This window comes from Tachypleus tridentatus, chromosome 9, assembly GCF_004210375.1.
Source record: "Tachypleus tridentatus isolate NWPU-2018 chromosome 9, ASM421037v1, whole genome shotgun sequence".
NCBI lineage: Eukaryota > Metazoa > Arthropoda > Merostomata > Xiphosura > Limulidae > Tachypleus > Tachypleus tridentatus.
The window spans coordinates 46,526,423-46,544,603 of record NC_134833.1 but is presented as its reverse complement, the minus strand read 5'-3'; the positions used below and the strand labels follow the sequence as shown (position 1 = coordinate 46,544,603).

Sequence of the window (18,181 nt, the reverse complement as noted above, 5' to 3'; positions counted from 1 at the left end):
TATTTCCTGTCATTTTAGAAGCTCATAAAAATTTCAATGTTAATGAATAAAATCCTTGTTTCACGCTGAAATGAAAAAGTCACATATTTCATCACATTTCCTTTTTCGTTCACATGTCTGTATATCTTTCATGATGACCAAGAAGTATGTTATAGACAAGTTACAAAACTGTGTTTTTTTTAAATGATGTTTCCAAATATTTTTTGCTCTATACATTAGGGTGAGAGTTCTGTTTCAAATAATAACCTTCGAACACAATGAACGACACGGACCACCTACGTTTAAGGTTATAAACCACACCTCGAGCAGCCCAGTTTTCCAACAAAAATCTATATCATGCTGGTGGTCAGAAAACGATCAAACTAAAAGGCCCTTAGATGTTAATTATAGTTCATCTCCCTCCCACTTCCCTTACGCTAGTCAGGGAATACCACATACTGTGTTTTTTTCACTTCACATTTTGTGCCCCTCGCCTTCTAGGTCTTTCCTTATTACCTGTCTTCCATGATTGGTTGATATAAGTATTCTCAAGTTCGAAACTGACTATTGTTACTCAAGCCTCTGGACATGACATAACCTATATTAACATCCTAAAGAATGATCTTGGTTCATTGATGAACTTTATCTTAAAATCAAACATTGCTTCATTGAACTTTCGGGTAAAAGTGATAATAATACATTCTGAAGTGTTAATCAAAATCTTTTGAATAGCGATTTTAATCATGGATTAGAATAAGTAATCTAAGATAACATGCTAATATAGATTACTACAATATACGTCCAGAATTTACAAAGATATCCAGAACTACTATTAATATTTCTCAGAAAAGAAATGTGAATCGTTGAGACTCCGGGATCTCATTTTAATATGTGTTTCAATAATATTTACAAATAATTAAATTTCTGAAAACATTTGTTTTAATGTAATAAATACAAACAATATGGATTTAAACTGTTACCAGTATTTATGTTTGTTTGTTTAGAATTAAGCTACACAATGAGCTATCTGCGCTCTACCTATGACAGGTATTGAAACCCGGTTTTTAGCGGTGTGATCCTGCAGACATACCGCTGTGCCACTGAGGGACTTATTTATGTTTGTCAGTAGTTAAGCACAAAACTACACAACGGGTTAGTCGTGCTTTATCTACTATTGGTATGAAAAAGAAAATAATAGTAACTTTTAATTGTTGTTCAATTTTGTATAAATGTCCCTAAATGAAGTTTATTGGAAAAATCCTGAAATATTACATCATTACCTTCCATATGTATATTCATGATAAGAAAATATGAGAGAGTCATATTATTTTATATTACGTTTTCTTCCGTTCAAATATGGCCAAGCGCGTAAGGCGTGCGACTCGTAATCCGAGGGTCGCGGGTTCGCGCCCGCGTCGCGCTAAACATGCTCGCCCTCCCAGCCGTGGGGGCGTATAATGTGACGGTCAATCCCCCTATTCGTTGGTAAAAGAGTAGCCCAAGAGTTGGCGGTGGGTGGTGATGACTAGCTGCCTTCCCTCTAGTCTTACACTGCTAAATTAGAGACGGATAGCACAGATAACCCTCGAGTAGCTTTGTGCGAAATTCCAAAAAACAAACCGTTCAAATACTGACATTAGTTTTATTACTTCATTTTAGCACTAGGTTGTACCATACACTTTTTATTCACTTTTGGACGTATAAGTTACTTCCACTACATTATGTTGTTTACCACTTTAACTGAAATAGTTGGGAGCATTTCGGATTATGATTTTCACAATTTTCTTGGGCTCACACTCTTTGATGTTTAACCACGTATCTAACTCACAGTAACTTTCTTTAAAAACATAGATGTGCTGGGTTGTTGGTAAACCTACCAATTTCCAACTCTATAGCCATTCAGTTTTTGGGAACTATTTTATTCGTTAAATAGTCTAAAATATTCACATTTATTTTCAACAATTTCTCCTACAGCACCTTTAACAATGTAAACTGCTTTCAATATTTAAACCTTTAAATGTTCACCGTGTAATATAGATTTCATGAAATTATAAGATCGTAGGGAAACACTACGCTGATTTGTACGGACTACAGAAGGTTGAACATATTATATTAAATCGATTTTGAATATTCAGATGAGAACGTTGTGTAATAGAATCGCATTTGAAATCAATTCATAGTACAACAACATGTATCAGAAGTATGTTTTGAAGTTGTTTGGTGTAGTGTGATGCCTCCGTTCTTGTTATACCGTGTTTCTCCGAAAATAAGACAGGGCTTATATTAATTTTCACATGGCCCGGCATGGCCTAGCGCGTAAAGCGTGCGACTCGTAATCCGCGGGTTCGCGCCCGCGTCGCGCTAAACATGCTCGCCCTCCCAGCCGTGGAGGTGTATAATGTGACGGTCAATCCCACTATTCGTTACTAAAGAGTAGCCCAAAAGATGGCGGTGGGTGGTGATGACTAGCTGCCTTCCCTCTAGTCTTACACTGCTAAATTAGGGACGGCTAGCACAGATAGCCCTCGAGTAGCTTTGTGCGAAATTTCCAAACAAACAATTCATTTTCACTCCAAAATATGACACTAGGGCTTATTTTCGGGGGATGTCTTATTTTGATATATTAAAAAACTGAAGTTACAAAGTAAAACTATTAAACTAACCATTTAAAATAAACTATTATTAAACTATTAAACTAACTGATTAATTCTTAAACAAACTAATTAACTAACTATTAAACTAATTGATAAATTATTTTTTTTATTTTTTTCCTCTTCCTGCCACTTTTAACCAGGGATTATTTTAAGGGTAGGGCTTATATTAAAACTATCCCCAAAAATCACACTAGGTCTTATTTTATGGGTAGGTCTTACTATCGGAGAAACACGGTAGTATCCGTTGCGTCGCATAAGTACCCGTAGCTGTGGAACCACCACTGACCTATAACGCTATATAATGACCGTCTAGATCGTGTATAAACTAGCAAAGATAATCCCTTGGAGATAGATCATTAGATCCATCTGAACTGTATACAACACTGTCTGTATCATATTACAATTTAGACGAATATAGCTTTTATACTGTATGATATGTATGATATAATTATAAACAAGTGTGTACTCTTGTGAAAGTCGCCAAAAGTATTTTGTTTTATCTTTGTAGGACAGATACACATGCTTACGTTTCCAATGAAGAACTCTTACTTCTTCATTTCTCAGTGTAATATGTTATTATCTTAATGTTATTATTCATGAGGGAGTGATATTATTTAACCAATGCTGAATAATTAAGTCGTAGTTTGTTCTACGATGTACTTGAATGTTCCATGAAAGAATTAAGATATAATTTTACAACTGACCTTTTTCTTGGATGAAATGTTAAGTTTTCTGTGGTCAGTTGCATTCCTTCTTTTTCGTTATACTCGCTGACATAATCTTATTTTGCCTCTAATGTTACATAGCGAGAGGGTCAACCAGAACTTTGTTGCTTTAGTTTATGAAATGAATAAACATAGTTCTTAAAAAGATCTCTAGACATAACAAGAAAATGATTAATCTTATACATTGTCATATTACCTGGTATCCAAACTCAAGTGCTCTGTTCACTTCTCCGTGACCCAGGTCTCGATGTAAACTTTTTTGGATTCCACACATTACCTGCATAAAGGAGAAGTTGGTTTGCCATTATTTCTAAGTTATAAAACTGTATGACTGAGTCTCCTCAGGGCTATAGTTTTACATTTTTGAATCCAAAATAACTTTTTAACTTAGATATATTTGTTGTTACATTGATATGATATCAAACAGTATTTATTTGTTCGTGTAAATAGTGATGTAAAGTTCAAGTTTCAATTTTTTCTCCTTCTTTCATATTATATAAATGGTTTGTTAAATTGTCTCTCCCTCTATATTCAAGCAGGAAACTACCACATAGTCGCTAAGGAAATCCATCTAGTCTGAATCATTGTATTTTATGCTGAATATATTTGGAAAACGTATTTTCTGTAATTGTTTCAAACCAAAGTTTTTTTAAATTTTTACAGTTATAACCACAATTATTTCATCATTTACGATGACGTTGGGCCTTATTTCTTGACGAATAAGACGATAAAGCGCCTGTTCAAACCTTCATATTATTTGTTATAGTTGTATAATGCTTATGCTCTTTCAAAAATAATAATTTACTAAATTTGTTTGTTTGAAATTAAACATAAAGCAACACAATGGTTATCTGTGCTTTGCCAACCACAGGTATCGAAATCCGGATTATAACGTTGTAAATCCGCAGACATATTGCTGTGCCGCTGGGGGCACGAAATTCGTAACATGAATTGTGACCTTTAAAAACTGTTTCATTACTTTTAAAATCATGGTCCATACAGTAGTTTACTTCATGAATACCAGTTTATATAAAAGTTTCAAAGTTGAGAAATATGTATTTATTCGATGATTCTGGTATTTATTTATTCTGGAGAAACATAGATGGTTATTTAAAACACATTAATTATGTCCTTCTCATAGTACTTGATCACGCTGATGAAATATTAGTTTACGTCTGTTTTCTTTCTCAACAATTACAAAACATTTTCTACATTGGTGAAACTTTTCACATAAATATATTGTTTGCTTTTCTTTTTTTTTGTTTAATGCCTGTTGTAAAAGTCTGCTGATTTACAAAATCTGTTACAATTGTTATAAATTATGAGTTGACCTTTTGAACAATTTTTACTGTAACAAACGTTTAAATAACCTGAATAATGATGTTTAATTAAATGGTTAAATCCCTTATCAGAATCTGAACAGTAATAATTTTCTGTGAGAAAACATTTTATTGATGTTGTAATGTGAAAATGATGCTCATGGTACATAGGAAAGGTCATCATTATTATTTACGGAAATAACTGGTGTTTTTTTAACTCGGTCAAAGCTGAAATTTGATAACTTATATTTACCATTGCTTGTGGTTATCACCAGTGAAACTATAAGATATCATAATTGCATGAATGTTAAATTCAAAATTAATGTAGACTGATTTTTCTGCCATTTATATATGAAGGAACAAACCCAGTTTGACTGTATATTGGTCATTATCCACATTCATGTCAATGGCCTATTCTGTTGCTATGTAGCATTTCATCTGATCAAAAAGAACATTGAATATTAAGTGATACCTCAGCATAGTTTTCTATCCTTTAATTACATTTTCTAAGTATGTGGAAGTTATAACATGATATGTTTAAAATAATATTTATAGAGAACTTTTGATCAAACATTTCCATTCAAACGTATAATGGCAATTCCTATATTTCGTACGTTTAAGTAAATCTTAAAAGTAGTATTAATTCGATATTTTAACTATATAATTTATTGTATTGTAATGAATTCACAAGTCTTATATATTCCACACAATAGAAATGATCTTTTATTTTGAAATTGCTTTAAAATAATTGACACAGTCTCAACTTTTAATGGAGTAAAAGTACACAATAATTGTGTGCTAACTCAAATGTTCCATCGAATATCATGAATAAACATTTAGTATTTGTTTTATCGCGATGCAAATTGATAAACTACAAAACGTGGACGAAAAAGGTGTCCTCTCTAGAAAATGGTGTTAATATGTTATATATATTGTTAGATAATATGTAAAACTATATGTTTTTAACGCAATTTACGACAACTGTCAAATTTGATCTCAAAACTTAATATTAACGCTGACTTTTGTAAATACCTAACATTTCACGATGTTACTTACATTTCTCATAAAAAGTATTGTGCATCTGTTATAGAGTCTTAGTTTTGCATATACCTACGCTCCCCGCTAGTACAGCGCTATGTCTACGGATTTATACCGCTACAATCAGGGGTTCGATTCCCAGCGGTAGGCTGAGTAGAGAGCCCGAGGTGGCTTTGCTATAAGAAAAAACACACGCATACACATAATTTACTCATATGCAATGTAGCTCGTGCGAGCTATATAACCATTCCTTTAAATTAGTTGTCACAGGAGAACTATCATACTAATTCATCACCTGAGAAGCGATATTCTAAAAATATGGATAATGCTGATCCTGAAGCTATATATGCCAGGATAAAACAATCCTCTAATGAAAATCCAAATCTAAGGATTCACAAGAGAGATGCTTATGCTACCAACTCTGATCTTAATCGTTTAAAATCTAAAGCCTATTATGGATAAAGCAGTGCAGCCAGAAGAAACATTGTATTATAAGTTTCTTAAAATACCATGAGGTTACATAAAATCACGTTAAAAATGGTAGACAAGTTGTAAATTCGATTGTAAGAAGTGCAATAGGATGCACAATACTTTACCTATATAACAACAGGATATGTAGCTAAGTAAGTTAGAAAGATTACTGAAAAAATCTTTAAAGGCATGCAACATTGCATTTGGTAAAATCTTCATTGTAACATGGAGAGACTTACCAGTATGAATTCTTTAAACTTTCAATATTTAATGATGTGGTGTTTATTTCATTGTGCAAGGTTTCTAACGCAATTTTTAACAGTGAAATACTTAAACTTCTGTGTGGAGAGAGCTGACACACTTCTAATATCGAATCTATTTTACCATGAATTTCTTACTTTACTTTTGCTTCTGATACAGATGGAAATGATATTTATATTAACTTTCCTTTATTCAACAATGGTGGCTGTGAGAGTGGGACTGTTACATGGATTTGTTCTGTAGTGTGTAAAATTTCTATATCTGAATTAACTGAGGATATTTATACTACATTCATTAACATTGATAATTGTACTCCATTAGAAACCAAGCGATATGTTCAGCAGAAGGATGATTGCATACAGTTAAATGATCCAAATTTACAAGGGCACAAGAAGCAATTCAACCTTAATTCAGATGCTAGTACCTCTGATTTGATATTTTTACACTGCCTTGCAACTCTTTATTCTAATATTAGGAAGATAAGCAATTTATTATACAGTGTAAGAAGGGCTGATTGCAAAATTTATGGCTTTAACCATGCGCAACATTGAGGTGACGTATGTGCACTGCAAAAAATTGATAAGGAACAGACGGTAAGTAGCGAATGTTACATTGTATTTTGTGAGCCTTGGCATGAAAATAGGGTTATTGAAACCTTCAAAAAAGCTTTTACATCATATCATAAGAAGAGCTAAAGTACATGCTGGGTATACTTGCATGTTTCAAACACGAATGTGCACAAGTTGATCACTGGTGTTATAGGAGAATGGCTGATAGAGTATATGAAACAACTTCCTGTTTCTAATGATGAACTTCCCACGTGATACTTCTGTAGGTACTGTATTGAGAAATTCCATGCAGGAATACATAAACCACGTTACATGTTCTATAGTACGAAGTTTTATTCGGTTTCCTCAGAAATTCTTTTGCATAATCAATATTAAAAAGTATTGGTTCAATAGGTAAACACCTTCCAGGCTGCAAACAATATAAATACAGTGTTTAAAAAATGATTGATTCCTAGCTACATGGTCCGTAACGTGCATGATTGAATTTTTTCACCTTTCTGTGTACTTGCAAGAGCTTTAAAAATGTTACTCAAGTCTGAATTATCTATCTATTTAAAAGCATGAATAACCACTTTTATTGTTGTGCAATACATCTCGTTTGAAAAATGCAGTTTGGCGGTTTGTAGATAAAATACAAAAGGTGTATTCAACCCTTTGCACATTTATAGAAATCAATCAATTATGTCACAGCATTAATCTACAGACATCAGCATCACGGTTTGGATTAGACCAAATGTGGGTTTTAGAACCAAACATTGATACTAATAATGCAGTAGACCAGGAGAATGATCCTGAAACTTTCTGACAGAGAACCCACCATCAGAAAGATTACGTTATAAAATGAAGCATAAGAATAAGAGACAAATACTTTACCGACACTACATGACCCTATTGAGAAATAGAAGACAAGTGATCTTTATCATATGTTACATATTGATGAACTTGTTCTAGATTCACGTTACTAGTGTTTAGATGTATTGTGTTTCCAATCCTTTCCGTATGAAAACGAGGTGCAATATTAGTTAGAATATAGTAAATTGTATGTTTTTATTATTATGATTGTACTTATTTATTATTTCTTTCTGTCGCTTAGCTTATCAATGATTTTCAGTTGAATTAAAACGGTAACTTACCTTGTCGCTGATTATTTGTATTTTGAGTAAATATATATGCAAGACGAGCCTTACATCAGCTTTCTTAGCAATGATGTACAGATATTATTCATGTAGCAGAAGATTATACAAATTTATGATCACATGAGGGATAACTCTCGTAACTTGCGCAGTGAATAAATATCCTGCCAGAAATTTCACTAAGAGATAAAGAGAGAGTCACGAAGTAATTAGTTTGTAATAGAATAGGAGAGTTGTTGCAGTTTGTTATTCGAAATTGATATTAATATTGAAAAGTGCTTTTGGAATATTGTGTTTTTAATTATATTTCTTATTTCTGGTTGTTTTCCTTATTCCGTTATTTGAAAGGATGTTGATATTTATGATATATTGTTTGTTAATATCAGTTTCAAGTCCTAGTCAGGCGCATGCTCATTACCTTTGTTTTGATAAGTGTTGAATTCATTTCTAAGTGAATAAATTGCTTTGTCTTGTTTTTATTTTTTGCTTGACCCTTATTGTAGTAGCTTGTTCATTTTAAACCTTTTACTAAAGAAATAATCAAATGTCATTACAAGCTATAATATCATAGATATTAGTATCCTCGAGGTGAAGTGGTCTGTTAGGATGATTAGTGTTAAATCAAGAAGGATACTTTAGGGAAGTGCATTTTGGTGATTCACAATGTGTTAAAACTATGCGACCGAAAAAAACTGTGGAATATTTTACATGTTAAAAGTTACTCATTAGCATGAGAGGTTGATGGCTGGATGGTGCTCAGGAATGTTAGAAAAACAATAGCTTGAAAAGGATATGACCAGCATATTTGCTTGCTCACTAAGCAGTCAGCAGTCTGAGTAAACCACAAAATGACCTAAATGCAATAATTCTTTATTGTGGTCAATGTACTTCATTTCTTATTCTGAGTTTTGCAGAATAGATGTGGAATGATATAGGCGAATTTTTTTGTAGGATTTATCTTTATGAAATGGCACATCTATCCACAAGTTCACTTGTTACAGCTGATCCAATATCATCTTCTAGATTTGTCGATAAGAAGATTAAAGTAACCTTAAAATTCCTCATATCAAGTGAGGTTCCAATTGGTACAGCGACTCATATTGTTAGAGACGAGAATGAATAACCAAAATATCATAGATAACTCCACTAATTCACTAGAATTCCACTATAATTTATTAAGCTTACTAACTAAGATTTATTTAGATTGTATAAAATATGAAACTTCGAGCAGACAAAAGACACAGCCTAACTCATTGAAATCTTGGATAAAAATAACGCAGAAGTTTTATTTCAAATATTAAAAAGCGAGGAATATTCTAAGCTGTTGGTTAGTTATTCATATGCTATTTGTTGAAGTAACTGTATATAAGGGACCGTTTTCAAAAACGGAAAGAGGTGATTGGGGCCATTGTGTTTGATTGAGTACCTTAGCCATATCTCAGCAAAATAAAAAGATACAAGGTTAGTATTTTACATACTAGCTTTTCAATATTAGTAATTTGAATTCCTAATTTGTATAAAACTTTAGACCTATTTTGGCATCATAAACGACTCAGTTTAAACAATGCTTTATTCAACATACCACGTGTCTCAGTGAAAGTTATATTTAGATGTGTTTTTTAAAACTAAGGAATTAACTCATATATAATATTAAAGATTGAATTATAATCTACAATTTGATTCCAAACTTATTAACATAAATTTGTAAAATAGTAGTTCAATAACATTTCGAATGCGAGTCAACAAACGCAATGACATAGCCTTTGAATCCTGATCCACTGTAAAAGGTATAACTGAACGGCCTGATTTAGGTGTTATCTTATTAATGAGGAACGGCAGAGACAAGCTTGTAACTTGCTTGATCTGAGGTTTGTATCAGGTGAATCAAACGTTATTATAAGTCCAACAGATGCTCTATTCTTAAAGTACATTAGAAGTGATGGAAATTGTCTTTGTACTAATTGACTCTGAATGGCAGTATTTTGAAGTCAAAAGTGGAATAATTACTTATATGCTACGAACATTTGAGTTACTAAGTGACCTTAGGTTTGATGGTTGCTAAGACTACAGCAGAAACTACGACAGTGTTGAGTAATACATGTATCATGAGTCAAATGGTTAGTGATAGGAAATGAGGCACTAATTTTGAATGTTCGTTTTAGTTGATCTTTTGAATCCAGTGGTGTAAAATTACAAGCATGGAGAATATTGGATCATGTTTCTCTCATAAAACTGACAAGACTATACCAGAAAATGTACATTCAATCAATGTCCGTATATTATACAGGTCTCCACGAAAGTGTTGTGTATTATTTATTCACTGAAGTAATTAATGTGGTGTTCTTTGTCTTGCTGGTGCTATTCTTCCAAAGATTTAGTGCATTTGTTATGAACTAATTTTACTGGAAAAAATAGCTTGTTTCTATATTGATTACTTCATTCTAGTTGTTTGCATCGTTTTTGGGTTGCATTACAATACAGTGTGCAATTTTGGTATTAATTTATCAACTAGCAGAGGGTTGAAAAGTATTGTGCCTATATCCTTTTTGATGTCATTATTTAACAAATGTTTGGTATACGGACAAATGTGAATTATATTTGATATAAGTATGAGATAAATTGTAGTTTTGCCTTACAAATCGGTAGAATAGCTACACCAAAAACGCCTTGGTTGTAAAAAAAACCAAACGCAACCACAAAAAAAGTTATTTGTTATGATTATGTTTGTGCTGATCAAAAAAGGTCAAATGATAACTACCAAATACTTGTGATATTCTTGATGATACTGAAAAATATGATAAATAATTTTAAATCGCTTATAGAGTATACATTTGGCAAGAAATTTGAACTATCTATCCATATTCTTGGTCACATTCTGACATCAATTCATTTAGTCGCTGCTTGTATAATAGAATGTTTTCTTGACTACGCCATTTTTATACAGGCAAGTTGTTTTTTGTTTAGGTATCTTTAAAACGGACGACGTTCTGCTTAGGCCACATGATGAGTAATAAAATATGATTTGATCTGAGGATAGACATGTATAGAAACTGATGAGTAATAAAATATGGGCCCGGTATGGCCAGGTGGTTAAATCACTCGACTTATAACCCGAGGGTTGCAGGTTCGGATCTCCGTCACACCAAACATGCTCGCTTTTTGAGTTGTAGGGGCATTATATATGTGACGGTCAATCCCACTATTCGTTGGTAAAAGAGTAGCCCAAGAGTTGGCGGTGGGTGGTGATGACTAGCCACCTCCCCTCTAGTTTTAAAGTGCTAAATTAGCGACGGCTAGCGCAGATAGCCCTCGTGTAGCTTTACGCGAAATTCAGAAACAAAGAATAAAATATGATTTTAGGTGAGGAAACGTATGTTTAGATCCTAAGTATTGAAGCACACCATACTTTATATTACTGGTGAATTAAAAATATAGTTAATGAATAGGAAACAAAGAAGTATAACAAAATAAATTTCAATCTTATAAAGAATGTAAGTATAGATCGACATCTTATAACAATATAGAAAATTTTAAGGCTATAAAAAGAGTTGAAGTTAAATTTCGTTGTCTGATTTGTATTTCACGCAAAACTACAGGAAGGCTGTCTGCGCTAGCCGTCTTTAATTTAGCAGTGTAAGACTAGAGGGAAGACAGCTAGTCATCACCACTGATCACTAGCTTTTAGGCTACTCTTTTACTAACGAATAGTAGGATTGAACGTCATATTATAAAGCCCCACAGCTGGAAGGGCAAGCATGTTTGATATCATGGGAATTCGATTCGGCAACCCTAAATTAGAAACGGCTAGCACAGATAGCTCTCTTTTAGATTTGCGCAAACTTCAAAACAAACAAAAACATAAAAATCTTTTGTAAGTACTTTTTTATAAATATCTTATAAAATAACATCATTAATGTGTGTAAGAACGGTATTCCATGAAAGGGAAACATTGTACTTTTACAATAGAATAATTATGGAAAGAATGGCATGATTTGAACGCTGAAGCAGTACGATATAAATATATATATGTCAGATAGAGCATTTGTCGATGTAGTGAGTTTCAAAAACCAAGATTAGCAGTAGTGAGTCGCGTGGTCAAGGAAAAAGTAAGCGCATGCACCTAAAAATATGCGGCTACTACCGAAAGTCTGTTTACAAGATGAGACAGTGTACACATTCGGCCCGTCTGAAACTCAACCATTATAACGCTACACTCCTGATTTTCGAGATGTTTAAACCATAAGAACATTATTAGTTGTCACAAAAAAAAAATAAAACGAATGTTTGAAACCAGTGCCGAGATGTAGCCTCGTCCAATCTCACCATATTATTCGTTTCTCACACTCAATTTGATTTTTTATTCACGCATATTTAATTTTAAAAACTCATATCTCATCTCAATTACACGCCATAACTAATGGATTAAGGAAGTAACACAAATAATAGTTATAAGAAAGAAAGCCAGCTGATAAACCTAACAAAAATCGTTCAATCAACCTAACCAACTGATTAGGCAAAATTCTGGAGAGAAAAAAAAGTAACAGAGTTTCTACACTTTTGTAGAAAATATCGAAATTACTTGAAGTTCAAATTGGATTCAAAAGCTATAAACAAGCGACAGTTCATTTATTTAGGTTAGCATAATCAATCTCAGATAGATTTAACAACAACAACAACAAAAAGAAGAATTGTACTATGCTTTCTCGATATCGAAAATCGTTCCACACTATATGGCACAGCGGTCTTAGGTTGCGCATGTCATAAATGAATTTGCGTTATGATATTATTCTTTAATTGTTAAACTAATTGAAAAACAGAAATTGTATAATTAATGTTGAGGGCGTCTTCTCAGAGTTATTCACTTCTGAGGAAAGCGTCCTTCAAGAAAGGAGGTTCGACATAGCCCAATGGTGAAAGCGTTCGACTTGCCATCTGAGGATCGCTGGTTCGAATTATGTTTTCTTAACATAATAAACATTAAAACTACAATAATAATACATAGAGTTACTACCAGTCCTGAAAACAAAGACATACTGTTTTCAAGAATTATATGAATATTAAATTATGTGGGGAGGTCCAAACCCCCTCATGATCTTTTTCATGTCATTCTCTTTCATTGTATCAAATGTGCTGATTGTTCAAGAAGTGTGGATATGTATAAAGAAGAGATCTAGACAAATACTTACGTTTATTAATATAAAAGATGGGATCCAACCTCCAATCTCTTCACGAGTTACCTTATGTCATCCTGTTTCAAGCTTGGTGCTGATTGGTGAAGAAATGTAGAAATGAAACAGATGGCTGAAAGGTAAAAAAGATAGACAAAAACTTAGCTCTTGTATATTAGATAACATTTTTATTGGTCGTGCTTTTTTTTTCCTTTTTTACAACCAAGCTATTTTTGGTTTGCATCTTCAATAAGCCTCTTACTCTCTAATGTAATGAATGTTTAATGAAATAAATGTGTTAGTAAGACACAATATAAAATACCTTCCTAGATATACAGATTATAATAAATATGTTTTTGTATTGGTTAATTTACAATCACCACATAATAAATACATCAACTGGTTTAATTGCCTTATACATTATACTGAAAGTTACAGTCAGTGCCTGCAAAATCAGTCATTTCAAAATTGATTCCAGATGACCAGGTGTTCGCGTGCCGAACTGTACATCCGAGGACTCGTGCTTGTTCATGGCAACTTGCTACCAAAAGGCACTTTACACTGTTTAGATAATAAAGTTGATAGTCTAATTCCACCAACTAATTATAATAGCTCAGGCGTTAGTAGAAGATGCTGCTAACTAGCTACAGTATCGCTCTTCAGTCCATTCAAAACCAAAGCTAAAATTGACATGCCATTTTACTAAGGTAAAGATATACATTTATTTTACGAATGGTCGTATATTGTGATACTACAATACGTACTAGGATATGCTTCTTGTTTGAATTTCGCACAAAACTACACGAGAACTATCTGCGCTAGGTGTTCCTAATTTAGCAGCGTAAGACTAGAAGGAAGCCAGCTAGTCATCACCACCCACCGCAAACTCTTAGGGTACTCTTTTACCAGCGAATAGTGGGATTGACCGCACATAATAACGCCCCCACGGCTGAAAGGGCGAGCATGTTTGGTGTGACGAGGATTCGAACCTGCAATCTTCATATTACGAGTCGAGTGCCTTAACCACCTGGCCATGATGGGCCCAGATCAGTCAGGGTAGGTGAATATTTTGTAAGGCAATGTGTTAAATGATGCTGTTCTATCTTCACCTTCTCTATAGATAGATTTAAATGGCACTAAAGAACAGCATATAACTAGAACACCAGGCGCGGCATGGCTAGGTGGATAAGGCACTCTAGCCTTACACTGCTAAATTAGGGACGGCTAGCGAAGATAACCATCGTATAGCGAAATTCAAAATGAACCAAACTAAACAACTAGAACACCAGCAGGTTATTCACATGTTATAACCAATTTTCTATAATAAAATATATATGCACATATTAGTGTGTATATGTGTCAAAAGTGCAAAACCTTTTCGTGAACATCAAATTTTCATTTGTTTAAACAAAATAGAAAAAGAACATCACAGTACCTAACATATCACTTTTGTTAGGTGATTGCGGACATTTTCGTAATTTCCTTTGCTTGTATACCCTTAGGGTATGGGTGAAGGTTAATTGATTATTTAATCAACTATATTAGTGGGTAATCGTGTAATTGTATATGAATTAGTACTAAGTGATCACTAAATATCCACATTTAGTCTCAAACTATGGATGTGTAGTTTAACTCATGACACTATGATAAATACCGTTTAAACTATTGTTATTAGTATAGCAGTTTCTCAACTGCAATTTTTATTTTTAATAGTTTCTACGTCTGGTTTCTATAACCACTTTAGTGAAATGTTTGATCTTATAATTACATAACAACGGATACCAAGTGAAAAATTAATTTATATTTCCCCGATATGGCGTGTTTATTTGTTTGTTTAGAAAGAGATGTGTAATAGGCTATCTGTGCTCTGCTCACGACGAATGTCGAAACCCGATTTTTAGCGGTATGGGTCCGCAAACATAGGGTTGTACCAGTAGGGGGCTCCCGATATGGAAATGTGACAGTATGCAATTAATATATATTTGTGTACTAAACTCATTTGGTATGTATTTAATTCGCGTGGTTGAGGCTTGCTATTCAAATTATTTTAAATGAAATTAAGTTATATTTCACACGCACATTACAAAGTATTGGTGTTATAATTCACATCCTTAATTAAGTATATATTGTGTTCTGAAATGTATTTTACTCACACAGTAATCCAATATTTATATGGAAAAAGTTCTACTTATTACTTTTTGAGAATTATACAGCCTACAAGCTGTTTAAAATATTAAAACGTAAATTCAAAGCGCAATCTATCATTCTGTGAACAGATTTTCACTACGTTATAGCTATTTCCACCCATCACAAATAAACCTTGTACAAGGAAAAACTAAAAGATGTTTTTATTATGTTATTTCATAACATTTCAAGTTAGGAAGCATGTGAATTGAGCTCTTTTTTCGACCAGGAAATGTTTCTAGATACATTTTATATGAATCTCTGAAAGCATTGATGGATAAGTGTTAAAAATGAAAATAACAATTCTAGGCTTCATGTAGTAGTGCAGTGCGTATTACATGTATAACGTTTTCAGAAGTATTTTACTAACACAATTCTGTATTTATATAGAAAGTTAATGAATTCGTAACATTAATGCTATTAATTGACTTCTGTGAAATATTTTACAGTGTAGTTGTTTAAAATACTAAAATTTAAATATTATAGCAAAGTAACATTGGGTTATCTGCTATGTCTACCGGGGGTAATCAAACCCTAATTTTAGCTTTGCATATCCTAAGACTTACCGATGTTCCAGCGGAGGGTGTTAAAACATTTTGTACTCAATTATAGTAATATTGACATTTTTTTTAATATAATATCAGACGATATATTTTAGGTATATTATTACGACAAAAATCTGTCTATCCGACTGAATATTTTTTAATGTTTTATATTTTAACAGATTCAATAACTTTGGCTATTTTTAGCAAACTAACTGATGTAGATATGTATACTGTTTTATATTAGAATAGTTTGTTTGTATGAAGTTAAGCAAAACCTACACAAGTGGCTATATGTGCTCTGCCACTCACTGGTGTCGAAATCTGATTTATAGTGTTGTAAAGTCTGCAGACATACAGCTGTGCTTACTAGGAGAGCATTATAATAAACAAAATAGCGTTTGTTTTCATTTCATGTTTTAGCTGAGCTTAGAAATATTTAACCAGTTCATGTTCTAGCTGGCTAACTTTTCCTTTAAAATTTATTTTAACCAAGTATGAACAAAACATAAAAAGCATGAACAGTAGGTTCAAATGAAAGTGTTAAGAGTTAAAAAATTATCAAAAAGACTGTCTTTTGAATTGGATATACTATATACAGAACATATTATATATAAAGGTAAGTGTACAGTTAATAATGGACAATGTAGTTAAAGTAATTAAATTAAAATTAAATTATACAGTTGAGAATTTATAACTTATTTAATGACAAGTAATTATAAATGGAAAAGTAAATTCTGCAAGTGTTCACACAATCTCGCCTGCCACACTTCTGCAAACTTTCTGACAAGTATGTGTGTCAATCAAGTTATGTAAACGAGCTTGTGATGTATCCTTTCATTTCGTCAACATTCCAAGATTTTCTACTCCTTGAGGAAACATACAAAGAAGAACAGACCGGTGAATGTGGAAGCGACTCGATTGTACGTCTGCAGTCTATTAACTTCTGAGCGAAATTTTCATCAAGACAATCGCGGACTAAATCAGCGAAGTGGGGTAATGCCCCATCTTGACAAATTGACAGCCAGCTTAAGGGTAACGTCCCGCACTTTTCAATTCACACCATCCTGAAACTATTAGTATTTTATAATATCCAGTAATGTTACAGCACCCACTTCTGTTGATCATTACATTGGTTACCAGCCATTATCTTCTTATCACCTAAAATCAGTTCAATAGATTCTGCAACCCAAAACAATTCAATATGTTTAAAATGTACAACTATATACCAATTATTATTTTTAAGTAAGAATATTTTATTTCTTTGTTGTTGTTTTCTTAATTTTGCGCAAAGCTACACGAGGGTTATCAGCGCTAGGCGTCCCTAATTTAGCAGTGTAAGACTGGAGGGAATGCAGCTAGTCATCACCACCCACCGCCAACTCTTGGGCTACTCTTTTACCAATGAATAGTTCGATTTAGCGTCACATCATAACGCCCCCACGGCTGAAAGGGAGAGCATGTTTGATGTGACGGATATTCGAACAAAATGATGTAATGCTTACACTTCTTTAAAGTGAGTTTTATTTGAAATAAAAGTTATTATTCGTGTATTTAAATGCACACTTTTCTAAAGTTTGTTCTATCTTTGAACTATTGGTGCAATATTAAAAGCGGTTATTTGAAAAACTGTTAAAACATTAAAAAAACTATTTCCAATGCTGATATTAGTTACTAATGTCCTTAGCCATACGCTAGAATGATCATTACATTAGAGGGTTTTGTTTCAATAACAAGTTTATTGATTTAAGCAAGCACAACGCCCAATAAAAATCGATAAGAGAAATTACAATAGGGTCCCCATCGCGCATGTCTATATCAAGACAGAATGTCTATAAAGTGATATACACTTAGCACAGTATAAACGCGTTTCAAATTACATTATTTATGTCAGTCGGTTTCAAAAACGTATTCAATTCTAATATCAGATATATAAGAAAATAAATTTTGCTGCATGGAAAAATTCAAAGAAATGATATCGACAAACTGTCAATCGAGAAGCTATTTTAACTGTCAAAGAAAGCTTCTTACCCACGCAGTTCATTTTCCCTTAGAGTGTATGATATGTGTTCTTTCTGTGTTCAAACGAAAATGAAGGAAATATTTATATCATTAGCCTTCTTTTTCTAACTGAACTG

General features: G+C 32.9%; 1 long non-coding RNA gene across 1 annotated transcript in view; it reads right to left on the bottom strand.

The window, feature by feature from the left end:
- Window positions 1-18,181, bottom strand: part of LOC143227072 (uncharacterized) — a 49,030-nt gene that overhangs the window by 4,951 nt on the left and 25,898 nt on the right. Inside the window, exons 2-3 of the long non-coding RNA XR_013014853.1 lie at window positions 13,336-13,450; window positions 3,555-3,635 (exon numbers count right to left, since the gene is read on the bottom strand). This is a non-coding gene — a long non-coding RNA (uncharacterized LOC143227072). The remainder of the gene's footprint in view (window positions 1-3,554; window positions 3,636-13,335; window positions 13,451-18,181) is intronic.